The sequence below is a fragment of the Arachis hypogaea genome, chromosome 16 (assembly GCF_003086295.3).
Source record: "Arachis hypogaea cultivar Tifrunner chromosome 16, arahy.Tifrunner.gnm2.J5K5, whole genome shotgun sequence".
Classification (NCBI taxonomy): Eukaryota; Viridiplantae; Streptophyta; class Magnoliopsida; order Fabales; family Fabaceae; genus Arachis; species Arachis hypogaea.
The window spans coordinates 110858989-110883847 of NC_092051.1; the positions used below are offsets into that span (position 1 = coordinate 110858989).

Genomic DNA, 24859 nt, shown 5'->3' on the forward strand with positions numbered 1-24859 from the left:
TCCTCTATGGAAGAATACCCACACCCATCAATCTAAGAGCCAATGGATCGCCTCAAAGAAGTAATGGATCGGCTTCAAGCAATAATCCATCGAAAGGAGCAAGAGGAAGCCCAAAAGAATAATGAAGTTATCGAGGCTAACCTTGCCAAAATTAAAGCCGCCTTGGACTCACGGGACTCATGCAACAACCAAAGCACCTACACGGATGAATGTGAGGAATCAACTGAAGAAAGGAGCATGAAGGAGATTTTAGAATCTCAACATGAGGACAAGGAGATGGGGTATGTCTTGCAACAAGTGGAGAGTGAAGGGATTGTTAATGAAGAAGAAGTGGTTAAAGAGCTAGAGGGAGTTGAACAAGAGGTGGATTTCAAGCTTGAGAACACTTCCACACCAAGTGATATTGTTGATGATCTTGTGAAAGTTGTTGAACCTTCTTCCAATGAGCTTGAATTTGGTGTTGAGGAGGATAATGTGCAACCTCCAAGGCATAGTACGAATGATGAAAGATTGGAAGAAGTTGATCAAGAGATGGATTCAATCATTGAAGAATTCTTATGTACAATTGAATCCTTCCCCATTGGGCTTGACATAGAGGGTAAGGAAAAAGATACCTCACCTCCCATGCCCTTGGTGAGGAATGAAGAAGAAATTGAATTGGAAGCGAGCCACCAAGAGGAAGAGGTTGAAATTGAAGAAGCTTGCAAAGAGGTAGAGGTAGCCAAGAAAAACCACAAGGGAATGAACCTCGCATTGGCTAAGTGTGGGGAGGTCATCCTTCCTAAGTCACCATCCAACACAACATTCAAGTGGGTAAAATTCTTATCCCTAAACTTTGCTTTCTCATTTGAATATGGTTTGATTGAAAATGATGATCAACTTAGAGCTCTTTGTGGAGTTAAGAGTAGGAGAGAGTTGTGTAGTGGTTGGACACATCACTCTAAGTTCATGATGGTTGCATGCTTGAAGTTGAATAGCAATGGTTGGTGTAGAACCAAATTGCATGGGTCTAGAAGAATGTTTGGATGCTTAATTGAGAATTCTAAGGTCATACCACCCAATTGGAATCATGATGATCAATTTGAAGATGGGTGTCAAAACAAGATGTGGGATCCCGGATCGCACAAGGAGAATTAAATTTGGGAGCCCATGGCTCGTGTGGAACTCTATCAAGGCTTGGAGTTATCATCTTTGAAGACTAAAGCTTATTGGAGATTCAAGCATTGGTGGATGTTCAAGGATAGCTTCAAGCACAAGCCACCTTAAGAGGAGCTCCCCATAAGTCCAACTTAAGGACAATAAACAAAAGTGCTAGGTGAGAGACACCCCACCATGGTAAATTCTTTTCATTTTTCCCTTTTGTACATATTGGTAATTAGTTTAATTTCATGTTTTGTTGAGTTTATTGAGTATAATTGGTAGTTTAGTAGGTTAAATAAGGTTTTATGGTGTTTTGGTAGCTGTTTGGAGGTTTAGAATGCTTGCATTGGTGCAAAAACATAGAAATTTTTTGAAAAACAGAGCACCATCCACGCGTACGCGTGCATTAAGCATTTTCACCCCTCCACGCACACGCGCCATGTGCGCGTACGCATGGATTGAAAAATTTCATCCCTCCATACATTGACCCGAGAGTTGCGCTTACACTGCGCCAGCACCATGCCTGAGGCACAAAACACCCGCGCGTACGCGCAAGGCACAAACCACCCGCGCGTATGCGCACCTGGCGCGTACGCACCGTTGACTATAATTGTGCAATGCACGCGTACGCACGCTGTACGCGCACGCGTCGATTGCGCTACCTGCCCTCCTAGTATATTTTCCAGAGAGTTGGGCCAATCCTGAGCTGACATTGTGCCCTGCGCCCAACTTAACCTGCGTGTGCGCGCACCTCGAAGAGTTTTTTTTTCTCATCTTCCATTTTCTTTTGTCCATTGCATTCACATACTTTTATTCTTTGTATTTTCATTTTGTTTTTATAGCTTGTTTTTACTTTCTTCTTTTTTGAGCTTCTTATTTGAATAATGGTGTTGCATTTTCTTACTCAATTGTTGAGAATTTCTTGGTTAATCTTGGTGCTTCATGACTTGTTTGATATTATTGGGTGATGAAACTTTTAAATCAATGCTTAATCTTGTATGACCCTTATATTCTTTGTGCATTGATATGAACTTGCATGCCTTTCATGACCCACTCTTTCTAGTCGAACTTGATGCTTTTGAGTGCTCTTCATGCCTTGACTTTCTATTGCATCAAGTGTTAGTTAATATGCCTTAGCTTATATTGTTTTCTCACTCACATGTTGTAGCTACCATGTAGTGAGAACTTTACTCTTATTTGGCATTAGCCCTCGCCTATGTTCTATTTGCTTTGATATCTTTGTTGTAGGCTTAATTTTCTTTCTTTTTCTTTCCTTTTAGGTTGGCCACCAAGAAGGAAAGGAATGGAAAGGCTTCTAAATGGGGCAACAAATAAGTTCATCTGTACAACCTTTTGGAGGAGCTCATCAATTGTAGTAACCCGTCCACCTTGCTCTTCTTTGCATGCACCAAGGACGGTGCAATCCTCAAGTGTGGGGAGGCCGTCCGACCGATCTCCATGGGTAACAACTTCCTTTTTCAACACCAATTCTTAATTTTTTGTCTTTGTTAGTTAGTTGTTGTATTGCATGATAGGTTGCATGTAAGTTAGAATTTGTACATATTTTACCACCTCTTTTTATGTTAGGACTACTTGGTTAGGGTGATGATTTCTTTTCCAAGAAAAATTATTTTTAGGGCACCCTACCAATTTGAAAAAATTTTTGTGACAAACTTGCTTGAAGAATGTGTTTTGGAACATGGTCTTTGAGCTAAGAACACAAGCATGTGAGTTTTGAGCCCAATTGTGTGGTTACATCATATAACCACTTATTCCCATTCTTGTGTGCATTGTTCTCTTTCTATGATTGTAATCCTTGATTTGTTTGATTCTATATGTCCATTATTCTATGTATACATGCATTTATATGATTGAGGTCATCAGTTCATTTAGCTTACTTACCCAAATAGCCTACCTTTCATCAACCATTGTTAGCCACTTTTGAGCCTATTTAATCCCTTTTGTTCTTAATATTAGTACATCACTACCCCTAAGTGAAAAATAATAAATGTTCTTAATTTGGATCTTTGGTTAGCTTAGGCGAGTGAGGGTGTGTATCATTTGGGTATGGGAAACTTGGGACATTGGTTGAGGTAAAAGTGGATATATATATATATATTTAGAAAAATAAAAGAAACAAAAAAATGCAATAAAAAGGGGACAAGAATGCCCCAAAGTAAAGTAATAATAACAATGCATATGGGATGTGAATTAAAAAGAATGCATGAGTATGTGAAAAAGTAGGAATCATGGGTAGCTAGGTTGTGTATTAGAATTGTATAGGTTGTTACATGTGTTAGGTGAGAGCTTAGGCTAATCAAAGATACAAATTTCAAGCTCACTTGACCATATGCATCCTTACCTTTACCCTAGCCCCATTAAAACCTATGAATAAGTCCTCATGATGAATGTATGCGTGCATTGAATAATTGTTGATTGTTAGATGAAAAATAAATCATGGAAAGCATGATTAGAAGAGAATTGAGTGATCAACCCTATACACTTGAGCGACTAAAGCGGATACACTTCCGGTGAGGGTTCGAAGCTCAATTCCTTGTTCCCGGCTTTCATGAGCTTTTCTTCTTGCAAGTCTATTTGTACTTTATTTTGATATTTAAATTGGTAGGATTCATAAATCATCATACTACTTGGCCCTAGATGTGCATATGTGTTCTTGGGGATTGATTTACTTTTAACCAAATAAGTATAATCATTTTGCATTTAGTTACATTCATATAGATAGGTGCATATAGTTTATTTGCATTGAATAAATGTTCATAGCTCTTTTCTTGTCCTTCTTTATTCTTAGCATGAGGACATGCTTGGTTTAAGTATGGGAAAATTTGATAAACCCCAATATCATGGTTTATCTTGTGCTTATTTTAGGGGATTTTATCACCTTTTCCCACATTTTTTCAATGAAATAGCATGGTTTTGTAATTCTCCCTTGAATTGTACTTAAGTGTAAAAATATGCTTTTTAGGCCCTTAAATTGGTGATTTTAACTCACTTTAATTTCATTTAATGCCTTGATGTGTTTGTTGAGTGATTTCAGGTTCATGAGGCAAGTATTGGATGGAAGAAATAAGGAGAAAAGCATACAAAGTGGAAAATGCATGAGGAAACAAGAATTGGAAATGCATCGATGGGCGCGCAAGCGTACAAGGCGCGCAAGCGCAAAAAGTGACTTTGCATAGAGACGCGCACGCGTACATTACGCATCCGCGCAGATGAAGAAATAGCCAATCAACGCGCACGCGCACATGGCGCGTACACGCCGATACTCACACGTGACCCACTTAAAGGCAAAATGCTGGGGCGATTTCTGAGCTGCCCAGGCCCAAGTCCAACTTGTTTCTGAGTGTATTTCATGCAGAATTGAAGTCCAAGCAAAGGGGGAGCAATTGTTTGTAGTATAGCATCATGTAGGTTAGTTTCTAGAGAGAGAAGCTCTCTCTTCTCTCTAGAATTGGGGTTCTTAGGATATTTCCATCTTAGATCTAGGTCAATTTTCATGTTCTCATCTTGTTTCCTTCATAATTCTTGTTTCTACTACTCTATTCTTCTTAGTTCTCTTGTCAATTTACTTTTATGTCTCTTTTATGTTTATGAATGCTCATGCTGGATTTTGTTTACATTGAATAAAATTTAATGTTTGATGTTCTTTTAATTGTTGAATTGAGTTGTGAATTTACTTTTCTTGCAATTGATAGTTGGTAGATTTATTATTCTTGCATTTTTACTATGCTTTCCTTTTATGCCTTCCAAGTGTTTGACAAAATACTTGGTTGGGCTTTAAAGTAGATTTTGAGCATTCTTGGCTTGGGAAGAGTAATTGGGCAATCTTGAGTCATTAATACCCAATTTAGATTGGTGATCTAGAGTTGTTAGTTAATATCATTTTCAATGACTCTAATCTCTTGCTAATTCAATTAGTGAGTTGATTAGGATTTTTGATTTGAGATTAACTAGTCTTGTTTCACTTTCTCTAATGGAAGATAACTTACACCTTCTTCCAACATTGGAGATGATGAAATAAGATAAATTCTTGTTAAGTATTGTTATGATTAATGACTAGGATAGTAAGCCTATGATCTCAAACCTTGCCATGAATGTCTCTCTTTATTAATTGTTTTCTTTAGTTACTTGCTTGATTTATTCTTCTTGTCATTTAATTCTTGCCCCTTTACTTTCTTGCCCCTTATCAATCAAACCCCCTTTATTCTTCATAGCCAATAATTGAGCACTTCATTGCAATTCCTTGTGAGACGACCCAGAGTTTAAATACTTCGGTTAATTTTTATAGGGGTTTGTTACTTGTGACAAAACCAAATTTAATTTGATTCGAGGAATGACTATTGGTTTGGACTATACTAACAACAGAATTATTTTGTGAAATTCTGAACCGGTATAAATCCTTGTGTCAATTATGCACTATTCTTTCTATACATTCAGAGCCACAGATAATGCCGCCACATTAAGATAAATAGGACAATTCAGAATATATAAACTCAATTTTTAAATAGGATCATGCAAAAGACACTATAAAGCACTAGAAAATAGAAGATAAATAATAGAAGAACTAAAATAGGAAAATAACATAAAAGGGACTAGACCACCTCAATTGTCATGTTGGCTGCCTCCTCCTGGAAATCCTTGCTGAGCTCCAAAGTTAGGCCTCAGCAACTCCATCTCCCGTCTCTGGCTCTGGTGATCCTCCACTAGCTGCTGAAGGAGCGTAGAGTGACCCTCATGGTCCATCCTCAGCTGATCAACAGATGAAGCCAGATGCCCAATGGATGATGTCAACTGATCCCAATAATCCTACGGAGGAAAATAGTATCCTTGAGGCATCTCAGGCTGCTGAGGATGAGGTGCGGAAGCCGGCTCCTCTCTCAGGGCTCTAGCATACTGCCGAGCGTACTCCATAGTCTTCTTGGAGATGGTCCACTCAATGGGGATGAGAGAGTCCTGGTCAATCCGCACCCTAGCAACCTCACAAAGGCGGAAGATCAAATGTGGGAACGGTAGCTGGTGTGCGAAATCGTGATCATTCCATTCCTTGGTAACGGTGCTAAAAACTCAATACACACGTTCATGATCTTATATCTGTTTTACAACTTCGTACAACTAACCAGCAAGTGCACTGGGTCGTCCAAGTAATAAACCTTACGTGAGTAAGGGTCGATCCCACGGAGATTGTCGGCTTGAAGCAAGCTATGGTCACCTTGTAAATCTCAGTCAGGCGGATTAAATTGTTTTAAGAAATTATAGTGGATGAAAATTAAATAAAATATAAAATAGGATAGCGGTACTTATGTAATTCATTGGTGAGAATTTCAGATAAGCGTATAGAGATGCTTTCGTTCCTCTGATCTCTGCTTTCCTGCTGTATTCATCCAATCAATCCTACTCCTTTCCATGGCAAGCTTTATATAGGGCATCACCGTTGTCAATGGCTACATCCCATCCTCCTGTGAAAATGGTCCAATGCGCTGTCACTGCATGGCTAATCATCTGTCGGTTCTTGATCATACTGGAATAGGATTTACTATCCTTTTGCATCTGTCACTACGCCCAGCACTCGCGAGTTTGGAGCTCGTCACAGCCATCCCTTCCCAGATCCTACTCGAAATACCACAGACAAGGTTTAGACTTTCCGGATCTCAAGAATGGCCATCCATGGGTTCTAACTTATACCACGAAGACACTAATATCTTGGACTCGGTCCCCTGTATTAGATAACCAAGAGAGATCCATTCAATCTAAGGTAGAACAGAAGTGGTTGTCAGGCACGCGTTCATAGGGGAATGATGATGACTTTGTCACAATCATTACATTCATGTTGAAGTGCGAATGAATATCTTAGAATCAGAATAAGTTGAATTGAATAGAAAAACAGTAGTACTTTGCATCAATCCTTGAGGGACAGCAGAGCTCCACACCTTAATCTATGGTGTGTAGAAACTCTACCGTTGAAAAATACATAAGTTAAAGGTTCAGGCATGGCCGAATGGCCAGCCCCTATGATATAAGAACTAAACGTCCTAAGATGTCTAATATAATAGTAAAATGTCCTATATATACTAGACTAGCTACTAGCGTTTACAGAAATAAGTAATTGATGCAGAAATCTATTTCCGGGGCCCACTTGGTGTGTGCTTGGGCTGAGCTTGAAGTTTACACGTAGAGAGGTCATTCTTGGAGTTGAACGCCAGTTTGTAACGTCTTTCTGGCGTCGAACTCCAGAATGCAGCATAGAACTGGCGTTGAACGCCAGTTTACATCGTCAATCCTTATTCAAAGTATGGACTATTATATATTGCTGGAAAGCCCTGGATGTCTACTTTCCAACGCAACTAGAAGCGCAGGGAGGTCAGAATCCAACAGCATCTGCAGTCCTTCTTCAACCTCTGAATCTGATTTTTGCTCAGGTCCCTCAATTTCAGCCAGAAAATACCTGAAATCACAGAAAAACACACAAACTTATAGTAAAGTCCAGAAATGTGATTTTTAATTAAAAACTAATAAAAATATACTAAAAACTAACTAAATCATACTAAAAACTATGTAAAAATAATGCCAAAAAGCGTATAAATTATCCGCTCATCACAACACCAAACTTAAATTGTTACTTGTCCCCAAGCAACTGAAAATCAAATAGGATAAAAAGAAGAGAATATACTATAAATTCCAAAATATCAATGAAACATAGCTCCAATCAGATGAGCGGGACTTGTAGCTTTTTGCCTCTTGAATAGTTTTGGCATCTCGCTTTATCCATTGAAGTTCAGAATGATTGGCATCTATAGGAACTCAGAGTTCAGATAGTGTTATTGATTCTCCTAGTTTAGTATGTTGATTCTTGAACACAGCTACTTTATGAGTCTTGGCCGTGGCCCTAAGCACTTTGTTTTCCAGTATTACCACCGGATACATAAATGTCACAGACACATAATTGGGTGAACCTTTTCAGATTGTGACTCAGCTTTGCTAAAGTCCCCAATTAGAGGTGTCCAGGATTCTTAAGCACACTCTTCTTTTGCTTTGGACCTTGACTTTAACCGCTCAGTCTCAAGTTTTCACTTGACACCTTCACGCCACAAGTACATGGTTAGGGACAGCTTGGTTTAGCCGCTTAGGCCAGGATTTTATTCCTTTAGACCCTCTTATCCACTGATGCTCAAAGCCTTGGGATCCTTTTTATTTACCCTTGCCTTTTGGTTTTAAGGGTTATTGGCTTTTTGCTCTTGCCTTTTGGTTTTAAGAGCTTTTGGCTTTTTCTGCTTGCTTTTTCATTTTCTTTCTTTTTTTTCGCTATTTTTTTTCTGCAAGCTTTGTATTCACTGCTTTTTCTTGCTTCAAGAATCATTTTTATGATTTTTCAGATTATCAAATAACATTTCTCCTTATCATCATTCTTTCAAGAGCCAACATATTTAACATTCTTAAACAACAACTTCAAAAGACATATGCACTATTCAAGCATTCATTCAGAAAACAAAAAGTATTGTCACCACATCAAAACAATTAAACTAGTTTCAAGGATGAATTTGAAACCATGTACTTCTTATTCTTTTGTAATTAAAACATTTTTCATTTAAGAGAGGTGATGGATTCATATTCACTACTTTAAGGTATAGACACCTAGATACTAATGATCATGTAATAAAGACACAAACATAGATAAACATTTAACATAAGAAAACGAAAAACAGAAAATTTAAGAACAAGGAATGAGGCCACCTTAGTGATTGTGGCGTTTTCTTCTTGAGGAACCAATGATGTCCTTGAGCTCTTCTATGTCTCTTCCTTGTCTTTGTTGCTCCTCCCTCATTGCTTTTTGATCTTCTCTAATTTCATGGAGGATGATGGAGTGCTCTTGATGTTCCACTCTTAGTGTTCCCAATAATTGTGTGGAGGAAAATGTATCCCCTGAGGTATCTTAGGGATCTCTTGATTTGCAGTCAAATGTTCTACCACTGAGCTATAGACCCTTGAGATGAATCTCTCCATCTCCTATGACTCAAAGCTGGAAGCTTTTGTCTTCCCTTTCCTCTTTCTAGAGGTTTCTCTGGCCTTAGGTTCCATCAATGGTTATGGAAAAACAAAAAAGCTATGCTTTTACCACACCAAACTTAGAATGTTGCTCGCCCTCGAGCAAAAGAAAAAAGAATAGTAGAAGAAGAAGAAGATATGGAGGAGATGGAGGGATGTGTGTATTCGGCTATATGGGTGGGCTTGGGTGGGAAAGAGATTTTAAATTTTGAAGGTAGGTGGGGTGTATGGATGTGAGTGGTGAATGGAAAACAGAAGGGATGACTGTGAATGGAGAGAGAGAGGGTGATATAGGATTATGAGGAGGGAAGGTGAGTGGAGGTATGTGGGGATCCTGTGGAGTCCACAGATCCTGAGGTGATCCTGTGGGGTCCACAGATCCTGAGGTGTCAAGGATTTACATTCCTGTACCAATTAGGCATGTAAAATGCCTTTGCATGCATTTCTGGCGTTTAGATGCCGAAGTGATGCTTGTTCTGGGCGTTCAACACCCATATGCAGCATATTTCTGGCGTTGAACGCCAGCTTCATGCTTGTTTCTGGCATTTAACGCCAGTTTCATGCTCTGTTCTGGCGTTAAATGCCAGCCAGATGCTCCTTACTGGCGTTTAAACGCCAGTAAGCCCTTCCTCCAGGGTGTTCTGTTTTCAATGCTGTTTTTTATTCTATTTTTTATTTTTCCGTAGTTTTTGTGACTCCACATGATCATCAACCTAATAAAATATGAAATAACAAAGAGAAAATAAAATAAAAATGATTAAATAACGTTGGGTTGCCTCCCAACAAGCGCTTCTTTAATGTCAATAGCTTGACAGTGAGCTCCCATGGACCCTCACAGATAATCAGAGCAAGGTTGGAACCTCCCAACACCAAATTTAGAATTTGATTGTGGGGGTTCAACACCAAACTTAGAGTTTGGTTGTGGCCTCCCAACACCAAACTTAGAGTTTGACTGTGGGGGCTTTGATTGACTCTGCAGTGAGAGAAGCTTTTCATGCTTCCTCTCCATGGTTTCAGAAGGAGATCCTTGAGTTTTAAACACAAGTGAGTCCTCATTCAGTTGAAGGATCAATTCTCCTCTGTCCACATCAATCACAGCTCTTGTTGTGGCTAGGAAGGGTCTTCCAAGAATGATGGATTCATCCTCATCCTTCCCAGTATCCAGGATTATGAAATCAGTAGAGATGTAAAGGCCTTCAACCTTCACTAACACGTCCTCTACTTGACCATAAGCCTATTTTCTTGAGTTGTCTGCCATCTCTAATGAGATTCTTGCAGCTTGCACCTCAAAGATTCCCAGTTTCTTCATTACAGAGAGGGGCATGAGGTTTATCCCTGACCCAAGGTCACATAGAGCCTTCTCAAAGGTCATGGTGCCTATGGTACAAGGTATTAAGAACTTTCCAGGATCCTGTTTCTTCTGAGGCAATCTCAGTTGATCCAGATCATTCAGTTCATTGGTGAGCAAGGGAGGTTCATCTTCCCAAGTCTCATTACCAAATAATTTGGCATTCAGCTTCATGATAGCACCAAGGTACTTGGCAACTTGCTCTTCAGTAACATCTTCATTCTCTTCAGAAGAAGAATACTCATCAGAGCTCATGAATAGCATAAGGAGGTTCAATGGAATCTCTATGGTCTCTAGATGAGCCTCAGATTCTTTTGGTTCCTCAGAGGGGAACTCCTTATTGATCATTGGACGTCCCAGAAGGTCTTCCTCACTGGGATTCACGTCCTCCTCCTCTCTTGTGGGTTCGGCCATGGTGGTCAATTCAATGGCTTTGCACTCTCCTTTTGGATTTTCTTCTGTATTGCTTTGGAGAGTACTAGGAGGAATTTCAGTGATCTTTTTACTCAGCTGGCCCACTTGTGCCTCCAAATTTCTAATGGAGGACCTTGTCCTATTCATGAAACTTAGAGTGGCCTTAGATAGATCAGAGACTATATTTCCCAAGCTAGATGGATTCTGCTCAGAACTCTCTGTCTTTTGCTGAGTGGATGATGGAAAAGGCTTGCTAATGCTAAACCTGTTTCTTCCACCATTATTAAAGCCTTGTTGAGGCTTTTGTTGATCCTTCCATGAGAGATTTGGGTGATTTCTCCATGAGAGATTATAGGTGTTTCCATAGGGTTCACCCATGTAATTCACCTCTACTATTGCAGGGTTCTCAGGATCATAAGCTTCTTCCTCAGAAGATGCCTCTTGAGTACTGTTGGATGCAGCTTGCATTCCATTCAGACTCTGAGAAATCATATTGACTTGCTGAGTCAATATTTTATTCTGAGCCATTATGGCATTCAGAGTATCAATTTCAAGAACTCCCTTCTTCTGAGGCATCCCATTACTCACAGGATTCCTCTCAGAAGTGTACATGAACTGGTTATTAGCAACCATGTCAATGAGTTCTTGAGCTTCTGCAGGCGTTTTCTTTAGGTGAATGGATCCACCTGCAGAGGTATCCAATGACATCTTAGCTAATTCAGACAGACCATTATAGAATATATCCAGGATGGTCCATTCTGAAAGCATGTCAGAAGGACACTTTTTGGTCAGTTGCTTATACCTCTCCCAAGCTTCATAGAGGGATTCACCTTCTTTCTGTCTGAAGGTTTGAACATCCACTCTAAGCTTGCTCAGCTTTTGAGGAGGAAAGAACTTGGCTAAGAAAGCCGTGACCAGCTTATCCCAAGAGTTCAGGCTATCTTTGGATTGAGAGTCCAACCACACTCTAGCTCTGTCTCTTACAGCAAACGGGAAAAGCATAAGCCTGTAGACCTCGGGATCAACCCCATTGGTCTTAACAGTATCACAGATCTGCAAGAATTCAGTTAAGAACTGAAAAGGATCTTCAGATGGAAGTCCATAAAACTTGCAGTTCTGCTGCATCAGAGAAACTAATTGGGGTTTAAGCTCAAAGTTGTTTGCTCCAAAGGCAGGAATGGAGATGCTTCTTCCATGTAAATTGGAATTAGGTGCAGTAAAGTCACCAAGCATCCTCCTTGCATTATTATTATTTTCGGCTGCCATCTCCTCTTCCTGTTCAAAAATTCCTGTAAGGTTGTCTCTGGATTGTTGTATTTTAGCTTCTCTTAGTTTCCTTTTTAGAGTCCTTTCAGGTTCAGGATCTGCTTCAACAAGAATGTTCTTGTCCTTGCTCCTGCTCATATGAAAAAGAAGAAAACAGAAAATAATAGGGATCCTCTTTGCCTCAGTAGAGAGAGGTTCCTTTGTGTGAGTAGAAGAAGAAAAGAATGTAATGTAAAGAAGAGAAGAGAAAAAACTAGAACACAGAGAGGGAGGTGGTGTTCGAATTTTTGGATGGGAGAGAAGTATTAGTAGATGAATAAATAAATAGAAGGAGATGAGAGAGAGAATTTCGAAATTTAATTAAAATAAAAATTAAAATTGGAACTTAGATTTCGAAAATTAAAGTTGAAATTAAATTAAAATTAAAACAATTAGTTAATTAAAAAGGAATTTTAAAAAAGGAGAGAGGGAATTTTCAAAAATAAGAGAGAGAAGATTAGTTAGGTAGTTTTGAAAAAGATATGATTGAAATTTAAAAAGATATGATTGAAACAAAAAGATAAGATTTGAAAATCAATTTTAAAAAGATAAGAAGTTAGAAAAGATTTTGAAATTGAATTTGAAAAAGATTTGAAAAGAAAATTAAAAAGATTTGATTTTGAAAACTAAAGTTGATTACTTGACTAACAAGAAACTAAAAAGATATGATTCTAGAGTTTAAAGATTGAATCTTTCTTAATAAGCAAGTAACAACTTGAAATCTTTCAATCAATCATATTAAATGTTAGTAAAGATTTTGAAAATTAAGAAATAAAATAAGAAAAAGATTTTGAAAATTAAATTTAAAAAGTTTTCGAAAATATGAAGGTAAAATGAAAAAGATTTGATTTTTGAAAAAGATTTTGAAAAGATAAGATTTTTAAATTGAAAATTTGATTCGATTCATAAGAAACAATTAAATTTAAAAACTTTTTGACTAAATCAAATCATATTTTCGAAAATTTTGAGTAAAATAAGGAAAAGATATTTTTTTGATTTTTGAATTTTTAATGAAGAAAGAGAAAAACATCAAAAAGACTCAATGCATGAAAATTTTGGATCAAAACATGTGATGCATGCAAGAACACTTTGAATGTCAAGATGAACACCAAGAATAGCTTGAAGATCAAGATGAACATCAAGACTTATTTTTGAAAAATTTTCAAGAAAAGAAAACATGCAAGACACCAAACGTAAAGATTTTTAATTTTTAGACACTAAGAATTCAAGAATGCATATGAAAAACAAGAAAAGACACAAAACAAGAAAATATGAAGATCAAACAAGAAGACTGGCCAAGAACAACTTGAAGATTATGAAGAATGCATGCATGAGTTTTTGAAAATTTTTAGAAAAATAAAAATATGCAATTGACACCAAACTTAAAAATTGACTCAAGACTCAAACAAGAAACACAAAAATTATTTTTGATTTTATGATTTTGAAAATTTTTTTGTATTTTTCAAAAATAAGAAATAAAAAGCTTAAAAATAAAATAAAATTACCTAATCTGAGCAACAGGATGAACCGTCAGTTGTCCAAACTCGAACAATCCCCGGCAACGGTGCCAAAAGCTGGGTGTGCGAAATCGTGATCATTCCATTCCTTGGTAACGGCGCTAAAAACTCAATACGCACGTTCATGATCTTATATCTGTTTCACAACTTCGTACAACTAACCAGCAAGTGCATTGGGTCGTCCAAGTAATAAACCTTACGTGAGTAAGGGTCGATCCCACGGAGATTGTCGGCTTAAAGCAAGCTATGGTCACCTTGTAAATCTTAGTCAGGCGGATTAAATTGTTTTAAGAAATTATAGTGGATGAAAATTAAATAAAATATAAAATAGGATAGTGGTACTTATGTAATTCATTGGTGAGAATTTCAGATAAGCGTATAGAGATGCTTTTGTTCCTCTGATCTCTGCTTTCCTGCTATCTTCATCCAATCAGTCCTACTCCTTTCCAAGGCAAGCTTTATGTAGGGCATCACCGTTGTCAATGGCTACATCCCATCCTCCTGTGAAAATGGTCCAATGCGCTGTCACTGCATGGCTAATCATCTGTCGGTTCTCGATCACACTGGAATAGGATTTACTATCCTTTTGCGTCTGTCACTACGCCCAGCACTCGCGAGTTTGAAGCTCGTCACAGCCATCCCTTCCCAGATCCTACTCGGAATACCATAGACAAGGTTTAGACTTTCCGGATCTCGAGAATGGCCATCCATGGGTTCTAACTTATACCACGAAGACACTAATATCTCAGACTCAGTCCCCTGTATTAGATATCCAAGAGATATCCATTCAATCTAAGGTAGAACAGAAGTGGTTGTCAGGCACGCGTTCATAGGGAAATGATGATGACTTTGTCACGATCATCACATTCATGTTGAAGTGCGAATGAATATCTTAGAAGCGGAATAAGTTGAATTGAATAGAAAAACAGTAGTTCTTTGCATTAATCCTTGAGGGACAGCAGAGCTCCACACCTTAATCTATGGTGTGTAGAAACTCTACCGTTGAAAAATACATAAGTAAAAGGTTCAGGCATGGCCGAATGGCCAGCTCCCATGATCTAAGAACTAAACGTCCCAAGATGTCTAATACAATAGTAAAATGTCCTATATATACTAGACTAGCTACTAGGATTTACAGAAATAAGTAATTGATGCAGAAATCCATTTCCGAGGCCCACTTAGTGTGTGCTTGGGCTGAGCTTGAAGTTTGCACGTGGAGAGGTCATTCTTGGAGTTGAACGCCAGTTTGTAACGTGTTTCTGGCGTTGAACTCCAGAATGCAGCATGAAACTGGAGTTGAATGCCAGTTTACATCATCAATCCTTATTCAAAGTATGGATTATTATATAATGCTGGAAAGCCCTGGATGTCTACTTTCCAACGCAATTAGAAGCGCGCCATTTGGAGTTCTGTAGCTCCATAAAATTCACTTTGAGTGCAAGGAGGTCAGAATCCAACAGCATCTACAGTCCTTCTTCAACCTCTGGATCTGATTTTTGCTCAGGTCCCTCAATTTCAGCCAAAAAATATCTGAAATCACAGAAAAATACACAAACTCATAGTAAAATCCAGAAATGTGATTTTTAATTAAAAACTAATAAAAATATACTAAAAACTAACTAAATCATACTGAAAACTATGTAAAAATAATGCCAAAAAGCGTATAAATTATCTGCTCATCAGTAGCCTGGCACTGGTGAAGGCATTCGCAACTGCCTTGTAGATCTCCTGTGGAATTATCTGTTCCACCTCCACCTTATTACCGAGTATGATGTACTGAATCATCATTGTTCAGTCCATGGTCACCTCAGAATGGTTGCTTGTCAGAATGATGGAGCACTGAATGAACTCCATCTATCCCCAACCGGTGTCAGATCGTGCCTACGCAACTTCCTAGGCTACCCCTCAGAATTGAGCCTTCCCTAGGCTCCCGAAAGGCATATGTTTGCTAATATCTACTTTGGCTTCCTGTCCTTGTTGACCCTCTCAGTGTAGTACTCGTTATCCTCCCCAGTCAGTGGTAGGCAGAGTGTTTCTCACACGCTCTATGGTCTGAAGTCAATGACTCGCCCTCGCACAATAGTCCTCCAATTCTTAGTGTTGGGGTTTACGCCCTTCACATACTTGTAATTTACCCAAACATTGGCGTAAAACTCTTAGACCATCAATTGGCCCACCTCAGTAAATGGGTTGCACAATGTGCCCTAACCTCTCCTCTAAATCTCAGCCTATATTTTCGGATACTCGTCCAGTTCAAGATTGAACTGAACCTTCGGAATCACCTTCTTCTGCGAAGTGATCTCATGAAAGTAGTCCTCATAGACCTTGGAACTGAACCGGTTTACATCAAAAGGACCGGTCACCGGGGCTTTCTCCTTCCTCTTCCTAGAGGAGGATTCTTTGGTCTTGGGTGCCATAAGTAATAATAAGAGAAAAATAGCGACGTGACCACACCAAACTTAGAAATTTACTCGTCCTCGAGAAAAGAGAAAAAGAAAATAGAGGGCGAAGAATAGAGGTAGGTATGACAACAAAATTAAGTAAAATAATGGAGAAAGAGGTATGAATAAAAAAAGGGAATAGAAATAGGAAAATATAAAGAGGAAAGTGGAGTGAAAGAGGAATAAAAGGGGTTTGGAGGTGGAAGGAAGAAAGAGAAGAAGATGAGGGTTTTTTGTTGTTGTTGTGAAAAGGGTTGGTAAAAGGGTGTATTTATAGGAAGGGGAGGGGTTGGGTTGGTGAAAATAATTAAAGGGAAGGTAAATGGGGAAGGGGTAACGGTTAGAAGGGGGAGGATTTAGGGGAGTGGGATGAGATTTGATTGGGGAGAGGGTGGTTGAATGGGAAATTGAATGAGATGAGATAGGGAATTTGAAAGAAATTAAATGGGGGAGGGGTTGGGAACAGTTATGAGGGAGTGAAGGGGATAGGGAGAGAGATTTTGGGTGATGGAAATCTGATGGGGTTGGTGGGCATGGCACCCACATAATCTTCTATTCAAAATTTAAACTTCCCTTTTGGATTGACCGTGCAGGCGTTGTTGGCGCAAAATGCCAGCCTCGGTGTTTACTGCCGCAGCGCTTCCCCCCTCCCCCTTTTGTTTTTTGAAGGGACGAGGGGCTGGTGCTAAACACCCAGGTCCATGTTTAGTACCAGCCAGACAGAGAGCAATTTCACTTTTGTAGCATCCTCGGCGCTAAACGCTGCTCCTGGCGTTTAGCACCCTGATGACAGTGACCACTTCCTGGATGGGGTGCGTCCTGGCGCTAAATGCCCAGGTCCGTGTTTAGCACCACTGTCGACATAAATCCTCCTCGAAATGTGTGATTGCTGGCACTAAATGCCAAAGTTCACATTTAGCGCCACAAACACTATGAACTTTTCTTATTTTGTGTGTCTCTTAGCACTAAACGCCCAGCCTGGCGTTTAGCGCCACCCAAATAAAGAGCTTTCCTTAAAATTCGTGCTCCTCGACACTAAACACCCAGTTCGGCATTTAACACCAGAGGACCCAAATAAATTCTCCTCCAGGGTGTTCTGTTTTCCCTTCAGATTCCTCCTATTCTTGTTTTCAACACTCTGCATGATAGAAAATACATATAAAAAGATGGAAAACCTTAGAAAACCATAATAGCATGATTAAACTAAAATAAAAATAACTATGAAACTATCATCAATATAACTATGAAGGATACGGATGGTTGGGTTGCCTCCCAAAAAGTACTTCTTTAACGTCATTAGCTTGACATTCAGCTTCTGCTAAGTCAGCAGATAAGCGGACCTCTAGCGATCAACCTCACCTCCAAGGTAGTCCTTCAGCCTCTGGCCATTGATAGTGAATCTTCTATCCGAATTTTTTTCCTGAAGTTTCACATGACCAAACCGAGACACTCTAGTCACTACAAATAGTCCTAACTACCAGAACTTCAGCTTCCCGGGAAAGAGTTTGAGCCTTGAGTTGAACAGTAATACTTTCTGGCTTGACTCAAATGCTCTTGTGGCTATTTTCTTGTCATGCCACAACTTGGTCTTCTCTTTATAGAGCTTGGCATTCTCATAAGCTGAATTTCTGAATTCATCAAGCTCATTTAGTTGAAGGAGCCTCTTCTCTCCCACAGCCTTGGCATCAAAGTTCAGGAACTTTGTTGCCCAATATGCTCTATGCTCTAACTCAACTGGCAAGTGACAGGCATTACCATAGACCCACTGATATGGAAACATGCAAATGGGAGTCTTAAATGTCGTTCGGTATGCCCAGAGAGTATTATCACGCTTCCTAGCCCAGTCCTTTCTTGAAGATCTAATGGTCTTCTCTAGAATCCTCTTAATTTCTCTGTTGGAGACCTCAACCTGTCCACTTGTCTATGGGTGTGATGAGCGAATATTTTATACGCTTTATGGCATCATTTTCATATTATTTTAGTTATGTTTTGTTTAAGTTTCATTATATTTTCATAGATTTTAATGCAAAATTCACATTTTTGGATTCTACTTTGAGTTGTTGTGTTTTTTGATGATTTCAGATAATTTCTGGCTGAAATTGAGGAGTTTTGGCAAAGTCCGATTCAGAGGCAAGGAAAGCGTAGCAGATGCTGTCAGATTCTGACCTCCATGCACTCAAAAGAGCATTTTTTGAGCTACAAAGGTCTAAATGATGCACTCTTAATGACGTTGGAAAGCTAACTTTCAAAGCTTTCTAGTAATATATAATGGTCTATACTTTTCTTTGAAGGAGCCTGCCCATATTGGGCGTTGAACGCCCAAAAACTACCCTCTTTCTGGCGTTCAACACCCCAAAGGAACCTAAGCCAGCGTTGAACACCACATTCCACCCCATTCCTGGCGTTCGATGCCACCAAGAAGGACAAGGCTGTGCCAACCACCCCCCCCCCCCCAAATGGGCATTCAACGCCCATTCCTCAAGTTGGACGCCAAGCTCAGCCCAAGTACTCAACCAAAGTGGGCCCAAGAGTGGACTTTTGCACCTTTAGTCTAGTCTATCATACTTTTGTACTTCTTAGTTATTAGGTTATTATACATATAGAACAAAGATCACCACTGTTAGAGATCTTTGCCCCTTTTCATGTTCTAAATTACTTTATGTAAGCTATGAGCTACTAAACCTTCTAAGTTAGGGTTAGGAGCTCTGCTGATTCTCATGGATTAATAATATTACTGTTTCTATTTCAATACACGTTTGATTCTATTCTCTTGTGTATTTTCGGTCTTCATCCAATGAATTGAGGGTGAACCATGAAATTCATCCTTGTTCTACATGGGTTCCGTGTGAGTCCTGACCCGGATAGCATTGAACCACAGCTAGAGAATGCACTGCGGATTCCAAGAGAGTGCCTGCGTGACTTTGGATAAGTGACATAAAATCTCGTTGACCGTGGGTTGCTGAGGTCTTTGTGGCGTTAAGGCTAGAGTCTGAGAAGCCGCATTCCCTGACCCGGAAGATCCGACCTTGTCTGTGGTGTTTTGAGTAGGATCGCGAAGGAGAGTGGATTGCTTAGGTCTTCACCTTTGGCTATGGTGGGAAGCCCTGAGTTAACTTGATAAGAGGACATGAGTTGCTCGGAGATGGTGGACAGCTATGGTTTAGAAGAGGCTAACTTCATGAGGATGCTACATGAGTTAGTCAATTATGGCTGCCATTGAATGAATCATTCGTTATTGAAGTAGACAATAAGAAAAGTTAATCCGGAAAGAATATGCATCTCCGAAGCCTTAACAAAATATCTATCACTGTTTGCAACACCAACCTAGTATTTCGTTCTTTACTATTTTATTTATCTGCAAGATAGCCATTGCTTGCTCAATCCGACAATCTCCGTGGGATTCGACGCTCACTCACCTGAGGTATTACTTGGATGACCCGGTGCACTTACCGGTTCATCTGTGCGAAACTTGCGGAGTTCAATTTCGCGCACCAAGTTTTTGGCGTCGTTGCTGGGGATTGTTCGAGTTTGACAAACTACCGGACTATCTTGTTTCTTAGATTAAGTACTTTTTACGGTTAGTTACTCTTTTACATGTGTCTTTTGTTCTCTTTTTCAAAACCTTTTCTTCTCTTTAGTAGTCTTTGTCTTTTGTTTGAGTATTGTGTAAGTTTTTGAGTTTGGTGTTCCATTTGTTTTCATCTTTTTCTTTAATTTTTCAAAAATTGTTCTTGAGTGTCCTTCATTGATATTCAAATTGTTCTTGATAATTTTTCTTGTTTGATTTCAAAAATTTTAAGTTTGGTGTCTTTTAGTTGTTTTTCTTTTAATTTTCGAAAATTGGTGTCATTTGATCTTAAATTTTTAAGTTTAGTGTCTTTTAGTTGTTTTTCTTTTTCCTTAAATTTTGAAAATCCAAAAAAATATCTCTTTTATCTTTCTTTAATTTTTTGAAAATCTTAGCTATTTTTTCTTATCTTGATTTAAAAATTTTAAGTTTGGTGTTTTCTTGTTAGTAAAGTTTAAATTTTAAATATCAAATCTTATCTTTTCAAATCTTTTTTAGATCTTTATCTTATCTTTCTTTTTTTATCTTTTCTTTAAAATTCAAAAATCCTATCTTCTCTTATTTTAAATTCAAATTTTAAAAATTTAAATTTCAAATTTCAAAATCAAATCTTTTCAACTTTCAAAATTCAAAAATTCAGAATCTATTTCAAATCTCTGCTTTAAATCTTTCCTATCTTATCTTCTTCAAAATTTTAAACTTCAAATTCTTATCTTTTTAAATCTTTACTATCTTTTAAATTTGATTTTCAAAATTTTTAAATTTTTAATCTTATCTTTCTAAATCTTTTTAAATCCTTATCTTATCTTTCTTTTTAAATTTCAAAACTTACTTATCTTGTCTTCTTTTAAATTTTAAACTTTTAAACTTCAAATTTTTTTCAAATCTTATCTTTCTTTGTTTGATTCTTTCCTTCAACTTTTAAATTTCAAAATCTTCCTTTAAAATTTCTCCTTTTAATTTCAAAAATCAAATCTTTTATTTTGTTTCAAATGTTGTTAATTAGTTAGTTACTTGTTTTATCTTTTATTTTCCTTTCTCTTTCTTCTTTTTCAAAACCTCCTAACAACTTTCTCTTTCCTCTTTTTTGAAAATTTAATCTCTCTTTCCCTCTTTATTTTCAAAAATATCTCTTCTTTTTCTCTCTATTGATTTTTGAAAACTATCCTTATTAAACGACATATTCTTTTCTTTTCCTCTTGACCTATCTCTCTAACAAAGGACCTCTATACTCTGACATAGAGAATCCTTCTTCTTCTCTTCTTGCATTCTTTTTTTTTTGTTTATGAGCAGAAACAGGGACAAAGAACCCCTCTTTGATCCTGACCTAGAACCTGAGAGGACTCTAAAGAAGCGTTTACAACAAGTTAGAGCACAACACTCCGGAGGAAACCTCACAGAACTTTTCAAACAAGAAGTTGAGAATACAGACATGGCAGCCAATTCCAATGATAGAGTAGATGCAAGGAAGGTCCTAGGTGACTTTACTACATCCACTTCTGATTTCTATGGGCACAGCATCTCTATACCTGCCATCAATGCAAATAACTTTGAGCTAAAGCCTCAACTGGTCACTCTAGTTTAACAGAACTGCCAGTTTCATGGACTTCCACAAGAAGATCCTAACAGATTCATCTCTAATTTCTTGCAGATCTGTGATATTGTCAAGACTAATGTAGTGGATCCAAAGATTTACAAGCTTATGCTTTTCCCTTTTGTTGTAAGGGACAGAGCTAGGTTGTGACTGGATTCTCAGCCTAAGAAAAGCCTAGACTCTTGGGAGAAGGTGGTCAATGTATTTTTGACCAAGTTCTTCCCACCTTAGAAGCTGAGCAAGCTCAGGGTGAAAGTTTAGACCTTTAAACAGAAAGAGGGTGAATCCCTCTATGAAGCATGGGAGAGGTATAAGAAACTAATCAAAAGGTGCCCTCCTAACATTATTTCAGACTGGACCATGATGGATATCTTCTATGATAGTCTCTCTGAATTGTCCAAGATGGAATTGGATCACTCTGCTAGTGGATCACTCCACCTGAAGAAAATGCCTGAAGAGGCACAGGAAATCATTAACATGTTTGTAAAGAACCAGTTGATGTACAGTTCTGAGAGGAACCCTGTGGACAATGGGGTGGCTCAGAAGAAAGGAGTCCTGGAGGTTGACACTTTAAATGCCATATTGGCTCAGAATAAAATTCTGACCCAACAGATCAATATGATCTCTCAGCATCTGACTGGATTACAAGCTACAGCTGGTAGCACTCAAGACGCCTCCTATGAAAGAGATACCTATGATCCAGATCAACCCATGATGGATGAGGTTAACTATTTGGAAAATCCCTCAGGAAATCCCAATAATGAGCCTTATGAAAATACCTACAACTCATCATGGAGGAATCATCCCAACTTCTTATGCAGGGATCAACCGAAAGCCTCGGCAAGGCTTCTATAACAACCAAGGTGGAAGAAACCAAAATAGGTTCAATAACAGACCATTCCCAAATTCTCAGCAATAGATGGAGACTTCTAAGCAGAGCCTCTTTGACTTAGCCACTATAGTCTTTGATTTTTATAAGACCACTCACAGTTTCATGATAGAGACTAGGTCCTCCATCAGGAATCTAGAGGTACAGATTGGTCAGCTGAGTAAGAGGATCCCTGAGATCCCTTCTAACACTCTTCCAAGTAATACTGAAGTAAACCCAAGAGAAGAGTGCAAGGCTCTCAGTATAGGAGATGAAGCCGAATCTGAAGAGGAAGTTCTGGCGTTGAACGCCACAATGGGAGAGGATGGGTGTTCAACGCCCATAAGGACCCTCCTATTGAAGAACTAAAAGAGACTAGAACTTATGAGGAGACCATAAAGGTTCCCTTGAATGTATTGTTACAAATTATAGACTCTGAAGAATACTCCTCCTCTGATGAGGAAGAGGAAACTAGGGAAGAGCAAGTTGCTCAGTACTTAGAAATTCTGATGAAGCTGAATGCCAAATTATTTAGAACAGAGACATTGGAGGACGAACCTCCAGTGCTCACCAAGGAACTTAATTCCTTGGTTCAGAAGAAACTACCTCAGAAGTTATCGGATCCCGGACGTTTCCTAATTCCCTGCACCATAGGAACAATTACCTTTGAGAAGGCTTTATGCGACTTAGGGTCGAGCATAAATTTCGTTCCTCTCTCTATAATGAAGAGGCTGGGAATTTTTGAGGTGCAAGCTGCCAAGATCTCATTGGAGATGGCAGACAAATCACTGAAAAGGCATATGTCTGGTAAAGGATGTCTTAGTAAAGGTTGAAAACTTTTACATCCCTGTAGATTTTATAATCTTAGATACTAGAGAGGACGATGATGAATCCATCATCTTTGGAAGACCTTTCCTAGCCACTTCCAATGCCATAATTGATATGGCAAGGGGAGAGCTCGTTCTGCAGTTATGAAAAGATCACATCTTGTTCAAAATGCCTAAACCTAACTCCCTCCCTAAAGGAGAGACAAATGTACAACACTTAGCGTTCCAACCCTCTCTCTCTGTGCAGAGCTCTACAGAGCTCCCAGACACCAAATCTAAGTTTGGTGTTGAGAAACCATCATCAAGCAATGAGAATGAAGGTACTAAGGGAAAGGTACCTAAAGGATAGAGGGATACGAAAATCCCCACTGAAGGCCTCTGATAAACCACTATTTTATGGTTTATCTTGTACTCAATTGAGTGGTTTTTATTAACTCTTTACCCACTTATTCATACTATTTGCATGGTTTTACATTTGCCTTCCTAATTATGTGCTTTGATTGAAAACATGCTTCTTTGATCTTATATTTGCTTATTATTAATCCTCTCTTATTACCATTAGATGCCTTGATATATGTGTTAAGTGTTTTCAGAGATTACAGGGCAGGAATGGCTCGGAGGATGGGAAGAAAGCATGCAAAAGTTGGAGAAATTGCTAAGTTGTCCAGCCTGACCTCTCTGCACTCAAACGGCTATAACTTTAGCTACAGAGGTCCAAACGACGCGGTTCCAGTTGCGTTGGAAAGCTAACATCCGGGGCTTCGATTTGATATATAATATACTATAGTTCCTCTGATGCTAGGTGACGCGATCGCGTGATCCATGCGGCCGCGTCGCAAGTGACGGAAATCAGCGCAAATGAATTCGCAACCAGCAAATTCTGGGCTATTTTTGACCCAGTTTGCGGCCCAGAAAACACAGATTAGAGACTATAAAGTGGGGGAATGCATCCATGCATAAAGAGGGGTCTCATATTCACAATTTGGAGTAGATGTAGTTTTTAGAGAGAGAGGTTCTCTCCTCTCTCTTAGGATTAGGATTTAGGATTTCTCTTAGTTTTAGGAGTGACTCTCAATCCCAGGTTCAATGTTCTTTTTTATTTTTTTATCAATTTAATTTATGAACTCTTTATGTTTAGATTGATCTTCTATTATTAATGCAATTTGAGGTAGTTTCAGATTTAATTTTGCTTTGCTTTATTTATAAGTGCTTTCAATTTAACTTACATATTTTCTTCCTTTTGGCTTTGGTTAAATAATTGGTAACTCTTGAGTTATCAAACTCATTGTTGATTGAGAATTGGAATTCTTCAAGAATTAATTCATCCACTTAACTTACCTTCATAGTTAGAGGTTAATAAAGTGGGAGAAAATTCCAATTCTCATTACAATCGATAAGGATAACTAGGATAGGACCTCCAGTCATCATACCTTGCCAAGAGTTTATTTTATTATTACTATTTTATTTTATTCTTTTTATGCAACATACTGCTTCCTTACTTCTAAAACCCCCAATTTACAATCTCCATAACCAATAATAAGAACACCTCCCTGCAATTCCTTGAGAAGACGACCCGAGGTTTAAATACTCAGTTATCAATTTTAAAAGGGGTTTGTTACTTGTGATAACCAAAACGTTTGTATGAAAGGACTTTTGAAGGTTTAGAAACTATACTTGCAACGAGGATTTATCCGCAAATTTCTAGACCACGCAAAAGTTCTCTCATCAAAATGGCGTCGTTGCCGGGAAATTGCAAATGTATGCCTTATTATTGGTTAT

At 38.5% G+C, this 24859-nt stretch overlaps 2 non-coding genes across 2 annotated transcripts; one reads left to right on the forward strand and one right to left on the reverse strand.

The window, feature by feature from the left end:
- The first annotated feature begins 11722 nt into the window (after positions 1-11722).
- Positions 11723-11830, forward strand: LOC112761256 (small nucleolar RNA R71). The gene has a single exon (XR_003181660.1). It is a non-coding gene; the product is annotated as a small nucleolar RNA R71 (small nucleolar RNA).
- Positions 11831-21625: 9795 nt separating this feature from the next.
- LOC112759943 (small nucleolar RNA R71) lies at positions 21626-21729 on the reverse strand. Its single transcript, XR_003180404.1, has one exon. It is a non-coding gene; the product is annotated as a small nucleolar RNA R71 (small nucleolar RNA).
- Between the last annotated feature and the right edge of the window lie 3130 nt (positions 21730-24859).